The 15,045-nt window shown below is 35.6% G+C and overlaps 1 long non-coding RNA gene across 1 annotated transcript; it reads left to right on the top strand.

Moving 5' to 3' along the window:
- Positions 1–1,494: 1,494 nt before the first annotated feature.
- LOC135135387 (uncharacterized) lies at positions 1,495–4,427 on the top strand. The gene is made up of 4 exons (XR_010281525.1): positions 1,495–1,627; positions 2,980–3,741; positions 3,886–4,229; positions 4,373–4,427. It is a non-coding gene; the product is annotated as an uncharacterized LOC135135387 (long non-coding RNA).
- Positions 4,428–15,045: the final 10,618 nt, after the last annotated feature.

The following is a 15,045-nucleotide window of genomic DNA, read 5'->3' as shown; positions in this document are numbered from 1 at the left end:
TTTTAAGCTACTCAGATACCCTACGGGCTCGGAAAGAGCAACGAAACCATCAAATTTTAGCTAGAAACTGTATTTTTGTCTATTTTTATTGAATTTGAACTATATTTCAAAGTTTTTTGATGGTTCTGAGCCACCAAACACACTTAAAGCATGCAGAATCGTCTCAGATTAGGAAAAGGAGACGTTCAGATCAATTTTATGCAATCTGGCGTTCGTAGATACAAAAAAATTGGTAAAATTCTTCAGAAACGTCACTTTTGAAGTGTTTTCTTGTACTTTTAAGCCACTCAGATACCCAACGGGCTCGGAAAGAACAACGAAACCATCAAATTTTAGCCAGAAACTGTATTTTTGTCGATTTTTATTGAATTTGAACAATATTTCAAAGTTTTTTGATGGTTCTGAGCCACCAAACACACTTAAAGCATGCAGAATCGTCTCAGATTAGGAAAAGGAGACGTTTAGGTCAATTTTATGCATTCTGGCGTTCGTAGATACAAGAAAATTGGTAAAATCCTTCAGAAACGTCACTTTTGAAGTGTTTTCTTGTACTTTTAAGCCACTCAGATACCCTACGGGCTCGGAAAGGCAACGAAATCATCAAATTTTAGCTAGAAACTGTATTTTTGTCGATTTTTATTGAATTTGAACTATATTTCATCGTTTTTTGATGGGTCTGAGCCACCAAACACACTTAAAGCATGCAGAATCGTCTCAGATTAGGAAAAGGAGACGTTTAGGGCAATTTTATGCATTCTGGCGTTCGTAGATACAAGAAAATTGGTAAAACTCATCAGAAACGTCACTTTTGAAGTGTTTTCTTGTACTTTTAAGCCACTCAGATACCCTATGGGCTCGGAAAGAGCAACGAAACCATCAAATTTTAGCTAGAAACTGTATTTTTGTCGATTTTTATTGAATTTGAACTATATTTCAACGTTTTTTGATGGTTCTGAGCCACCAAACACACTTAAAGCATGCAGAATCGACTCAGATTAGGAAAAGGAGACGTTTAGGTCAATCTTATGCATTCTGGCGTTCGTAGATACAAGAAAATTGGTAAAATTCTTCAGAAACGTCACTTTTGAAGTGTTTGCTTGTACTTTTAAGCCACTCAGAAACCCAACGGGCTCGGAAAGAGCAACGAAACCATCAAATTTTAGCTAGAAACTGTATTTTTGTCGATTTTAATTGAATTTGAACTATATTTCAACGTTTTTTGATGGTTCTGAGCCACCAAATACACCTAGGGCCGGTTGCATAAACGCAAATCAAATCTCCAATCAACTGATTGTCATCAAATATTTAATTATCATCAACTTTGATTGGGTTGCTGAAACAATAATTAAGCCTTTGTTAACTGATTATCATCAAGTCGCTATTTGATAGCGCGCACCAACCGGCAACGCAGCATAACATGGCATTTGCGTCATATTTTGAGGTTATGTTAAAAATTTACGTTTTGATTCGTTGTTTTGTGGTGAATTGGTGCGGCCTTCGTCGGTGTTTTTGAGGTGTGTTATCTCTTAAAAACATTCAAGATGAGTAGCTCCAGTTCAAAAGCACCTAAGAGATCGAAAAATTTCACCGGGCACGAGAAAAGCGAATTAACCCAAAAAATTCAAAGGTAAGTTTTTATAGGTAGGTATGTTAAAAAACACCGAAGTTTCTAGTAAAAGTGGTTAACAGCGGTTAGTTAATAGCAAATGAGTTTGATTATTATTAAACAGTTAGCAAACAGTGTCTTGCATTCATTTTTTATACTGAAAAGTCTTTGAAGTTATTTTTATAATGGATCTCAAACAATGAGGTTTCCCGATCCCATTTATACATATATTCCTTTATTAAACCTCTTCCACTTTTATTAATAAAGCTACGAAAACTCCGTTCTCCCGTACCTGGTCCTATCCCGTTTCATCTATTATAGATATGCCCATATAATAGAAAACAAGAAGACCGACGCCGTTTCCGTCAAACAAAAACTGAATTGTTGGGAGGAAATAAAAACCGAATTTAACGCTGTCACTACAGAGGGACCTAGGGATGTTCAGTCGCTCAAGACTTTTTACCAAAATACCAAGAGAAGTTTGAAAAAGGAGCGGGCTGAAAAGAATGTAAAATACAAATGGAATGTACAATATTTTAGTATTTACAACACAATAATTTCTAGAAAGAAACATATATTTCAATCCTGGAAAATAAACTGGACAACAGAGGTGAGGGAACCTCCCAGGCCACAGGTGAACCAGAAATGGAAATTACGGAAGCGTTACAGGTCCTGGAAACAATAGTAAAGGTATGGGTTACCATATTGTAGGTATATCTAGAGTATAGATGACAATCGAAATATTACAGAAAAAGACAAAAAAAACAGGAGGTGGAAGTTACAGCCCCATTTTGCCAACAGGAGCTGACGCAATTTTGGGAGAGTTGTTGGCGGATCAACTCCAGCCGTTAGAAAACAGTTTTGATGATGGGGCACAATATTTTGGTTTGTATACTGGAACAAATGGTCATGCATCTTTTTAATATGATCTTTTATGATATTGAGATTGATTTAAAAAAAATCATTTAGTTTTACAACAGATTTTTTTCCAGGAAACGTTAACAACAGCGAACCCCAAAATCCTTCCTCCTCCATTCCAATCCGCCGAAAAAAATTCCGAGTTCCAAAGAGAAGCGGTTCAAATATTAAACAGAAAATTTACGAACGAAAATTATTTTTAGTCAATTTAGAAATTCGTCAGAAGCAAAGACTTTTTCAGAAGGATTTAAAATTAAAAAATTTACAAATTAGGAAGGCAGAATTAGAATTAGAAAAACTTGTTAATAGTAATTAATCAATAGATAGGGTGTTTTTAGTTTTAATTTTAGTTTAAATATAAATTCTTAGAATTAATACTTATTAAACTTCTTCATTAAACTTTCAGAAAATACCGTATTTACAAGATTAGTTTTCATCGTAAATTTGTTTTCCAGGTCGCCATGATATTTTCATCATCATCCAGGCGCGGAATAAAGTCTCAGGCGCTCGACCCAGTGCTGCCGCGTCGACAAATATATTTTCCTTTTGGACTATATCAACATAATATAACATTTCAAGATAACTGTGGTTGAAAAATTAAAAAGGACACCGAGTATTATTATTTGAAGTAATATAGTACTGCAAAAATAGTATTATTATCAGCTGTGAATACTCCTTACGCGACGCACTGGTGATGGACCACATCAAAGAGTCCCCACTGCTCGCCGTAAAACACACCTTACTTCAACTGGGGGACTGCAGCAGTAAGATATAATTCCGCGCAGTCACCATCATCAAATGCAGATCATCATATTGGTTACTATCGACAATGTTGGAAATCGCCAGTTTAAAACTCAATAGCACCTTTCAATTGTGTTTCTGATAACTTTGTGATGTTTCCTCAGCTCGATTTCTAGAGTTAACGAAAGATGTGAGAAGGTATCTCTTGCAGGTGTAACCACTATCTCCAAGAAGATATCCTGTTTTAATTCATCATGGACAGATCCTGGCCAACGGACTAGCATGTGGCGAAATATTTGCGTCACATCTTGAGATTATGTTAAATATTTGTGATCGTTAATGGTGGAAGTTAAAGTTTGTTGTTGTTCTTGGGCTACTGTTCCTCTGAAAATTGTTCACGATGGATAGTACCAAAGTTATGGAAAGGTCGAAAAATTTCACAGCCCATCAAAAAACTCAGTACAAATAATTCTGAGGTAAGTTTTTAAGTACGTTTAAAAACACATAAGTTACTAGTAAAATTGGTTAGACCGCGTTATCAAAGCATAAATTTCACTTTTATCAACGGAAAATATTTTCTTTCGTGCCTGCCTGTTCTTATCCGGTTTCCTCTTTTGTAGATATGCCCATATATTAGAAAACAGATGCAGTTTCTGTACAAGAAGAGAATGTTGCTGAGATCATGTAAGACGAATTCAATGTTACCATCATTGAGGGGCCTAGGGATGTTCAGACTATCAAAATTCGACACAAAACTTTAAAAAGGAAAGGGCTGAAAAAATTAAGTTACAAGCTGGATCTACAATATTTTTATACAATGTGGTTATTAATTTTTAGAAGGAAGCGTTTATTTCTATTAAAACAGACAACAGGGATGAAGGTATGAGTGCAGACGTGGGTGATGGTGAGCTGGAAATGACAAATAAATATAATAGATGAAGATTTGATTTTTTACAAAAAAAAGGTGAAAAAAAACAGATACAGCACAATACTTCGGTTTGTATACTAGGACAAATCGTCATGCATACATGATCTTATAAATCTGACCTCTCATAACGAGATATATTTTCAATAACTTTACTTGTTTTTAACGCATTTTTTTTCCAGGAAATCCTGAACCTCATAGCCCTGCCTCCTCCATTCCGAACGAGAAAAATAAAATCCCTCTTTCCAAGAAAAACAGTGTAATAAAAAATAAAAAATATACAAATGAAAATAATTTTTAGTGAATTTGCAAAATAAACACAAACAAAAACTTTCAAAAAGGCTTACAATTAAAATATTTGCAGATTAAAAAAGTAGAAATCGAATTGGAAAATTCAAATTCAATAATTGGAAATCGAAGAGTTTTTTTTTAGTTTTATAATAATCATTATTAAACATTTTTGTTAAACTCTTTCTGCAAATATAGTATTTACAAGGTGAGTTCTCATAGCAAAATTTCCTTCCATGGGGTCACCACCTATGACTTCATCGTCTTCCTCAATTTCAAGGTGATCTTCTGGCCAGTCATCTTTAAAAATAATTGCCAGGTTATGCAAAATTGCACAGGCGACGATTGCCATCATATTAGTTTTCATTTTTAGTCGCAATCCCATAGACAAAGCTGGAAAGCGACGTTTCAAAACTCCAAAACACCTTTCAACTGTGTTTCTGGTCGCTTTGTGGGAAGCATTATATGCTTCCTCAGCCCTGTTTCTTGGATTAATGAAGGGCGTCAAAAGATATCTTTTGCATGCGTAGCCACTGTCTCCAAGAAGATATCCAGCGCCATACATGCCTCGTTCTAATTCAGGAGGTAACGGACAGTCATTAAAAATGGTGGAATCGTGGACAGATCCTGGCCAGCGAGCTATGATATGTCGTATTTGAAGCTCCGCGTCACAAACTACTTGGACATTGAGCGAAAAAAAACCTTTTCGGCATCTATAAGTTTCAGCCAAGTGTCCACCTGGCGATTGGATTGGTATATGCGTACCGTCTATTGCCCCTATGACACACGGAAAACCCCGGATTTCGAAGAATTTTCTATGTATTGTTGGTATTTCTTGCAAGGTAGGCATTTTCAACACGTCGCCCTTCAATCGCAGTATTTCCTTGGAGACCTTGTAGATTATTCTTGAAATTGTTGATTTATGTACCAAAACAGAGTCCCCAATTAATTGTTGAAATGCTCCTGTTGCATAGAATCTGAGACAAATCAGGAGTTGTTCTCTACTGTTTAGAGCCTTGTTACGGTTTGTCAAGGGATCTAACCGGTCTCCAATCTGATTTAAACTTTCCACCACGCTATTTTTTGAAAACCGATACCTTTGCTTAAAGTCGATATCGTCGTACCTATCGAAAGGATCGGACCTGTCTCGAAAAATTCGAGGTCTTCTAGGAACAGGAACATCGGAATCGTCAGAGGAACTGGAGGACGTTAACGTTAAGGACACGGACATTTTGAGGTAAACTACAATTTACAGCTGTTACAACAAAAAGTATATTTCACATGTATTTAAAATTATCTGAATAAAATTTAATTGAACCTTTTTTGTATTTATTTTCGGTTTTTAGGAGTCGAATTGCTGTAAAACCGCCAGCTGTCAAACTTTAATTACTGCTTTTCGGATAATTAACTAATCGTTAATCAAAATGCGTTTTGATGCTAATCAAGTCCTTGATTGGCGTTTATGCAACGGATGATTGGTGATTTCTGTATTTGACGTATGGATTTGATTGTCATCAAAAAATTTGATGAACATCAACTGATTGGCGTTTGAGCAACGCATTATCTGACTTGATGATTGTTAACTGGATTTAACAATAATCAAATTTTTGATTTGCGTTTATGCAACCGGCCCTTAAAGCATGCAGAATCGTCTCAGATTAGGAAAAGGAGACGTTTAGGTCAATTTTATGCATTCTGGCGTTCGTAGATACAAGAAAATTGGTAAAATTCTTCAGAAACGTCACTTTTGAAGTGTTTTCTTGTACTTTTAAGCCACTCAGATACCCTACGGGCTCGGAAAGAGCAACGAAACCATCAAATTTTAGCAAGAAACTGTATTTTTGTCGATTTTTATTGAATTTGAACTACATTTCAACGTGTTTTGATGGTTCTGAGCCACCAACACACTTAAAGCATGCAGAATCGTCTCAGATAGGAAAAGGAGACGTTTAGGTAAATTTTATGCATTCTGGCGTTCGTAGATACAAGAAAATTGGTAAAATTATTCAGAAACGTCACTTTTGAAGTGTTTTCTTGTACTTTTAAGCCACTCAGATACCCAACGGATTCGGAAAGAGCAACGAAACCATCAAATTTTAGGTAGAAACTGTATTTTTGTCGAGTTTTATTGAATTTGAACAATATTTCAACATTTTTTGATGGTTCTGAGCCACCAAACACACTTAAATCACGCAGAATCGTCTCAGATTAGGAAAAGAAGACGTTTAGATCAATTTTATGCATTCCGGCGTTCGTAGATACAACAAAATTGGGAAAATTCTTCAGAAACGTCACTTTTGAAGTGTTTTCTTGTAATTTTAAGCCACTCAGATACCCTACGGGCTCGGAAAGTGCAACGAAACCATCAAATTTTAGCTAGTAACTGTATTTTTGTCGATTTTTATTGAATTTGAACTATATTTCAACGTTTTTTGATGGTTCTGAGCCACCAAACACACTTAAAGCATGCAGAATCGTCTCAGATTAGGAAAAGGAGACGTTTAGGTCAATTTTATGCATTCTGGCGTTCGTAGATACAAGAAAATTGTTAAAATTCTTCAGAAACGTCACTTTTGAAGTGTTTTCTTGTACTTTTAAGCCATTCAGATACCCTACGGGCTCGGAAAGAGCAACGAAACCACCAAATTTTAGCTAGAAACTGAATTTTTGTCGATCTTCATTGAATTTGAACTACATTTCAACGTTTTTTGATGGTTCTGAGCCACCAAACACACTTAAAGCATCCAGAATCGTCTCAGATTAGGAAAAGGAGACGTTTAGGTCAATTTTATGCATTCTGGCGTTCGTAGATACAAGAAAATTGGTAAAATTCTTCAGAAACGTCACTTTCGAAGTGTTTTCTTGTACTTTTAAGCTACTCAGATACCCTACAGGCTCGGAAAGAGCAACGAAACCATCAAATTTTAGCTAGAAACTGTATTTTTGTCGATTTTTATTGAATTTGAACTATATTTCAACGTTTTTTGATGGTTCTGAGCCACCAGACACACTTAAAGCATGCAGAATCATCTCAGATTAGGAAAAGGAGACGTTTAGGTCAATTTTATGCATTATGGCGTTCGTAGATACAAGAAAATTGGTAAAATTCTTCAGAAACGTCACTTTTGAAGTGTTTTCTTGTACTTTTAATCCACTCAGATACCCTACGGGCTCGGAAAGAGCAACGAAACCATCAAATTTTAGCTAGAAACTGTATTTTTGTCGATTTTTATTGAATTTGAACTATATTTCAACGTTTTTTGATGGTTCTGAGCCACCAAACACACTTAAAGCATGCAGAATCGTCTCAGATTAGGAAAAGGAGACGTTTAGGTCAATTTTATGCATTCTGGCGTTCGTAGATACAAAAAAATTGGTAAAATATTTCAGAAACGTCACTTTTGAAGTGTTTTCTTGTTCTTTTAACCCACTCAGATATACTACGGGCTCGGAAAGAGCAACGAAACCATCAAATTTTAGCTAGAAACTGTATTTTTGTCGATTTTTATTGAATTTGAACTATATTTCAACGTTTTTTGATGGTTCTGAGCCACCAAACACACTTAAAGCATGCAGAATCGTCTCAGATTGGGAAAAGGAGACCTTTAGGTCAATTTTATGCATTCTGGCGTTCGTAGATACCAGAAAATTGGTAAAATTCTTCAGAAACGTCACTTTTGTAGTGTTTTCTTGTACTTTTCAGCCACTCAGATAACCTACGGGCTCGGAAAGAGCAACGAAACCATCAAATTTTAGCTAGAAACTGTATTTTTGTAGATTTTTATTGAATTTGAACTATATTTCAAAGTATTTTGATGGTTCTGAGCCACCAAACACACTTAAAGCATGCAGAATCGTCTCAGATTAGGAAAAGGAGACGTTTAGGTCAATTTTAGGCATTCTGGCGTTCGTAGATATAAGAAAATTGGTAAAATTCTTCAGAAACGTCACTTTTGAAGTGTTTTCTTGTACTTTTAAGCCACTCAGATACCCAACGGGCTCGGAAAGATCAACTAAACCACCAAATTTTATCTAGAAACTGTATTTTTGTCGATTTTTGTTGAATTTGAACTATATTTCAACGTTTTTTGTTGGTTCTGAGCCACCAAACACACTTAAAGCATGCAGAATCGTCTCAGATTAGGAAAAGGAGCCGTTTAGGTCAATTTTATGCATTCTGACGTTCGTAGATACAAGAAAATTGGTAAAATTCTTCAGAAACGTCACTTTTGTAGTGTTTTCTTGTACTTTTAAGCCACTCAGATACCCCACGGGCTCGGAAAGAGCAACGAAACCATCAAATTTTAGCTAGAAACTGAATTTTTGTAGATTTTTATAGAATTTGAACTATATTTCAAAGTTTTTTGATGGTTCTGAGCCACCAAACACACTTAAAGCATGCAGAATCATCTCAGATTAGGAAAAGGAGACGTTTAGGTCAATTTTATGCATTCTGGCGTTCGTAGATACAAGAAAATTGGTAAAATTCTTCAGAAACGTCACTTTTGTAGTGTTTTCTTGTACTTTTAAGCCACTCAGACACCCCACGGGCTCGGAAAGAGCAACGAAACCATCAAATTTTAGCTAGAAACTGTATTTTTGTAGATTTTTATAGAATTTGAACTATATTTCAACGTTTTTTGATGGTTCTGAGCCACCAAACATACTTAAAGCATGCAGAATCGTCTCTGATTAGGAAAAGGAGACGTTTAGCTCAATTTTATGCATTCTGGCGTTCGTAGATACCAGAAAATTGGTAAAATTCTTCAGAAACGTCACTTTTGTAGTGTTTTCTTGTACTTTTAAGCCACTCAGACACCCCACGGGCTCGGAAAGAGCAACGAAACCATCAAATTTTAGCTAGAAACTGTATTTTTGTAGATTTTTATAGAATTTGAACTATATTTCAACGTTTTTTGATGGTTCTGAGCCACCAAACATACTTAAAGCATGCAGAATCGTCTCTGATTAGGAAAAGGAGACGTTTAGCTCAATTTTATGCATTCTGGCGTTCGTAGATACCAGAAAATTGGTAAAATTCTTCAGAAACGTCACTTTTGTAGTGTTTTCTTGTACTTTTAAGCCACTCAGATACCCCACGGGCTCGGAAAGAGCAACGAAACCATCAAATTTTAGCTAGAAACTGTATTTTTGTAGATTTTTATAGAATTTGAACTATATTTCAAAGTTTTTTGATGGTTCTGAGCCACCAAACACACTTAAAGCATGCAGAATCATCTCAGATTAGGAAAAGGAGACGTTTAGGTCAATTTTATGCATTCTGGCGTTCGTAGATACAAGAAAATTGGTAAAATTCTTCAGAAACGTCACTTTTGAAGTGTTTTCTTGTACTTTTAAGCCACTCAGAAACCCAACGGGCTCAGAAAGAGCAACGAAACCATCAAATTTTAGCTATAAACTGTATTTTTGTCGATTTTTATTGAATTTGAACTATATTTCAACGTTTTTTGATGGTTCTGAGCCACCAAACACACTTAAAGCATGTGTCGTGTCCATCCGTGTTATTATCGGTGGCCAAGCATGGACACTAACAAAATTATTTATTTGGGTGTAGGCCCATTTCCTTGGAAATGGATAGCTAAATTGCAATCAGGGAGAGGTGATAAGTAAAATGGAGTCTTCATTTAACAAGTATATTAAATATAAATTCAAACAGAATTAATGGTTAAAATTGTAAGTCCCAGACAAAGGTTAAATATAATTGCATTCTTAAGGCTACGTAACCGAAAATCGATATTTGACGCGTCTGCTAAATAATAATAACCTTTACTTGATAATACAAAACAAAACTACTTACTATTCACTTCAATTATTTAGATATATGGCAATCAACAGTTGCTACAAAAGGGCCAAATATCTACGTCTCCTTAAAGTTATTTAAAACGAAAACGCTACTCGAAATGTCCTTAAATAATCTTTTTCTATCCCTGATCAATAAAATATTAGCACAAAACTTAAATTAAATGCCAGTGAATAATTGCAAGTATGACGTTAAGTAGGTAGGACATGGACGTATGATGTCCAATTTACGAATGGTACTTTTTACAAGGATCATCCCCTATTACCCTAAGTTACAATAATAAAATTTGGGATGATTAGAATCTATACAAACAAATTAAAATAATAATAAAAAAAAAACTATTATAATATTATGCAAAGAAGTTTCCGGACCTTAAAACAAGAGAAAAAATGAAAATACTAATTTAAGATTACTACGTGATTAGTCATTAATTATGGCAAGTCTTAAAGTCTTATTAAAATACGCGAATCATCCGAAAACCTCCAAGAACCATCAAAATGCCGCGATTCACATCTAAAACAGGGGCAGCAGAGTGCAGCGACCGATTTCGTTATCTTCGTCATTTCATTAATGGCGTTTGCATTTAAGCGACAAAATAGTAACCAATCTCTCAGATAACTCCTCAGTTCTTAATTGATAAACGTTCGCCCTCTTGATGACAGTAATGGACCATTCGGCGGTTCGGGTTAATCACACATCAGTCGAGTATTATCGAAGAAGGTACAAAAGCAAGATAAGACATGCATGACGGTTTAAATTTGGAATCTTAACTTACTGAAAACCATGGAACTTTTCTAAGTCTTCGCTCGCAATTTCGGACAAAGAAACTATCAGCTGGACAAGGCTTCAGCACGGCTCTACTTGGGTATCGATCGTCGTGGGTACTTCTCGTCTTCGTGGCACACTGGATTCGACTTCTTCGACTTCTTCGATTTCCTCTCGATTTTGCGCCCTTTTATACTGCATTGTTCTCATTAATTATGTCTTTGGTGGCATCTTTATGAGTGCACGTGTTGCATCGTGGTATTCGTATTTGGGTCAGTTGATAAGAATGCAATCCTTTTGGGCTTTATTTAGAGGTTTTATAAGTCTTAGTTTCGTTGTTCCGAGAATTTCGTCAGACTGATAAGTCGCAAAATAGATTGATGGTAATGCGTGAGATTTGGTTTGTTTTATGCTTCTTTTATCTTGCGTTGCGTTATTGTGTAACGCCTTTGGTAGTTAATTTGATGTGATTTATTTGGTGTTGGTTCCTCTGTGCTTTTAATTGAATGTCGTTAGAATCACGTGCCAACGTTGTGGATTCTTCTTTGTCTTGTTATCATGTTAACGTCACATGCTGTCGCCATCTTGGCACTTTTGCTTGGGTGTGGTATTTAGCTAGGGTTGACTGAGTGAGTACTTCTCAATGGTGTGCGAATATAGGTTTGCAATTATCTGGTGGTTGGGTAATACATACGCGATTGGACATGCGCAATTTTCTTGCTTTTTGCGAATATGCGAATTTAGTCTTTGAGTTAGAGAATTATGTTCTGAAGTTTCTTATTGCGGTATTTTGCGGTTTCTCCTCAAGGGTGGACCGTCACAACACTCCCTTGCAAAAAGTAAACTGCGAGCTTTTAAATGTTCGTAGTTTACTCTCAAGTCCCCGTTTCTATTGAATTGCGGCTGTCACTGTTAGCAAAACTTTTGTTCTTCTTTGATCATTTAATCATTAAGAGATGTTAAAAGTTGTGCCAACTATTACTTAATATTATAATATTACAATATTCTTAAATTGTTACCGGGATGCTGGTGCCTGTGATGGTTCTTCTTTTCATTAGTTGTGATGATTCTTTGATAGATGCTTGGAACTTTCTGGCTCAACTCTGGGATCTTGGTTTCACTTTCGCGTTCAATGGAAGAGGTGGTTGGTACTTCAATGACTTCAGATTTTCGAGGGGTTAGGCCTTGGTGTATGGGTACGTTGGAATACGTATGGAAGTGGTGCAACATCTCGTCGTTCGAACTACTTCTAGGTGTGGTTTGTTGTGGACTCTTCTGAATGCTATTTGATTATTGTACGGTTGCATATACTTGGGTTTCTTTGAAGTCGTTAATGATCATGTCGTTCCGAATTCGTGTGGCTGGTTTAGGAAAGTCATAGATGACTGATGTTCCATTGTTCTTCATGTACACTGGATTTTCCTTGTAGAGGTAAGTCGGTGTCTCCGTTCGGGTTGGGATGTGTTCGATGGTTGAGTTGCTGTGTTTAGAATAACCACGGTACAAGTTGATCATGTAACATAAGAGCAGGTTAATTATGATCAAACCGAATACAATGATCAAGATGTTGCTGTATTGCTCCAGTTCTTTAAGGAATACTGATGGTTGACATCTGGGTTGGTACGTTAGGGTTTGTGACTTCTCAAAACGAGCTTTATCTGGGTTGTATTGCATGAGGTTCATGGTTTGTCGCTCTCCGCAATTCGTGGGGTAGCGAACAAAGGTCATTGTTGTTGATAAATTGTCAAAGGTGTTTGCTTCGTGAATCCTCCAACAAATTGGACTAGTACTGTTTCTTGCAGTGTGCCACGTCAAGTTATGGAGCTGTGGATTGTCTTGGACTGGGCAAATTATGGGTGCCCAGTTTTGATTTATAGTGTACATCGTGTTTTTAGAAGCATTTGCCAGAGTTAGTTCCTTTTTGTCAATCTACTTACAGTCATACTTATTATCTTGCTTTCATGCAAACTTTTAATTTTTGTGATTTTTAAGGATATATTTTTGTTTACATGGATTATATCTTAACATCATTACATGCATTGTTAGTATATCTAGTCTAGTATATAGGTGTGGTTACCGGTCTCTCTTAAGTTATCGTCCGTTTGTTTAAGGTCGACGAATGTTATGGTACCTATGTGTTTCGGTTAGTCTCTTTTTTTCGGTTTTCGTGATATCTTCTAAGCAGAATGAAAATGTTTTTTCTGATACTTTAGAGTAGGATAGTTCTTGTCGTTTCATAGTAAATCTTTTGGATTTTATAAATTATTGAACTATAAAAACGATTTATTAATAACCAGCATTAAGCAAGTGATTTGTTACATCTTGTTTCAACCACGGATCGTAAAAGAGAGGGAGATGTTTTGATTGGTGCCGACAACACGGCATCCCTTATAACTGTTTCTAATTACTAAAAGTTCTTAACTGTCAACAGTAAAATTTGAATCAAGATTAGTGGTATGTTGGGTTAAAAGTGGTGTTTCTATTAAATATGTCATTTCGCTTAGTGTTTACGGTGCAATAACCAAATAATTAAAGTATTCTAAAACAAAAACTAGGTAATATTTTAATGTCTCTTCTAAATTTCTATGACGTTTATAATTATTTCTATTAAAATTCTGATAAAGCGAATAATAACATAGATCCCTAGAATGCTATTTGTCCAGGAACCTATCCATTTGAACTAGCCCCACATTTTTTCGATAGTGGTTTCTACTAGTTCTTCCATTTCTTCGACGGTAAACCTATGTAGCATTGAAACACATTGGTTGTCTATTTCTTGACCCATCACTTACGTGTGAGTATGTTACTTATGGGTTTACGTTCGTGATTGAATAACAGCATCTCGTGCGGCTCGAATTTCCTGAGCAGTATAGATGCTTCTGTCGCTTAAATTTTGCATTTGCGTGAATGTTAGTCTTGCTTCTGTATCGATTGCCAGTGTTGTTGTTGCAAACATGTTTTCTAGATTTGGGTTGCAAATTTTCCATTGCTTATTACATATATGATACAACGGTGATATAAGTTTGATGAATGGTTGACTTTTACTAGTTGGTGTACGGTAATCGTTGGTCAGCTTTGCGAAAGATAAGTGATTCCGATTTTAGATTTTCAAAAAGCTGATAACTTCGGGCTGTTGACAATTGACTTCTGATGATATTTGTTTCATAATGCTGTTCAAATCACTGTATTCTAAACTACTTTTCACTTTACGCTAATTCACTTTACTTGTAATTTACTTCTGGTAATTAACTTTATCTTAATTTACTGTATACTAAATCACCTTACACTGATCAATTAACTTTCTTCTAACTTATTCTCTCCTAATTAATTTTCTTTTAATAAAACTTCTATCTTGCAACATTTTTCTCAGATTTTTCCTTCTTTCGGATTTTAGTTGCTCTCTTGCACTTGTCATTCACACCAGGACATTTTCTTGATTCATGTACAAAACACGCGTGTTGTTTAAACGTCGTAGAACTTCTCATTCAAGGGTTTGGTAAATAATAATACACTGCGAAATGGCCAGTTGCGAAAGTACAACTTGTCAAACAACTTGACTACTCGGTGGTATTGTCGAGAAATTTTTCAACGAAGTTCTGAATCATCGATCGATCTAGTACGGTCTTCATTTTTCCGAGGTTAGTGGTAATGTTGCTGGTGTTCCAGTACTCTTCACTTAATTTTTTTGATTTTTCGTAGCATTTGATACCTTTAGTAACTAATCCTAAGTTAATACTACGGGTTGCTTTGCTTCACTTACTACCTTTTTTTCCTTATACTGTACCGCTTTCTCTTCTAAATTCTTCAAATAATTCAGTTACATCTTCATTTAATTCAATTTCAACTTCATATAATTCAATTTCATCTTCATATAACTCAATTTCATCTTCATATAATTCAATTTCATCTTCATATAATTCAATTTCATCTCTTAAATCTAATGCGATTCCAGCTTCGTATGGGGTTGCCATGCCGATATTG

The sequence above is a fragment of the Zophobas morio genome, unplaced genomic scaffold (genome assembly GCF_036711695.1).
Source record: "Zophobas morio isolate AGI-343-1 ecotype UQ-CSIRO unplaced genomic scaffold, CSIRO_AGI_Zmor_V1 ptg000024l, whole genome shotgun sequence".
Classification (NCBI taxonomy): Eukaryota; Metazoa; Arthropoda; class Insecta; order Coleoptera; family Tenebrionidae; genus Zophobas; species Zophobas morio.
This window is presented reverse-complemented; position numbering and strand designations above follow the sequence as displayed.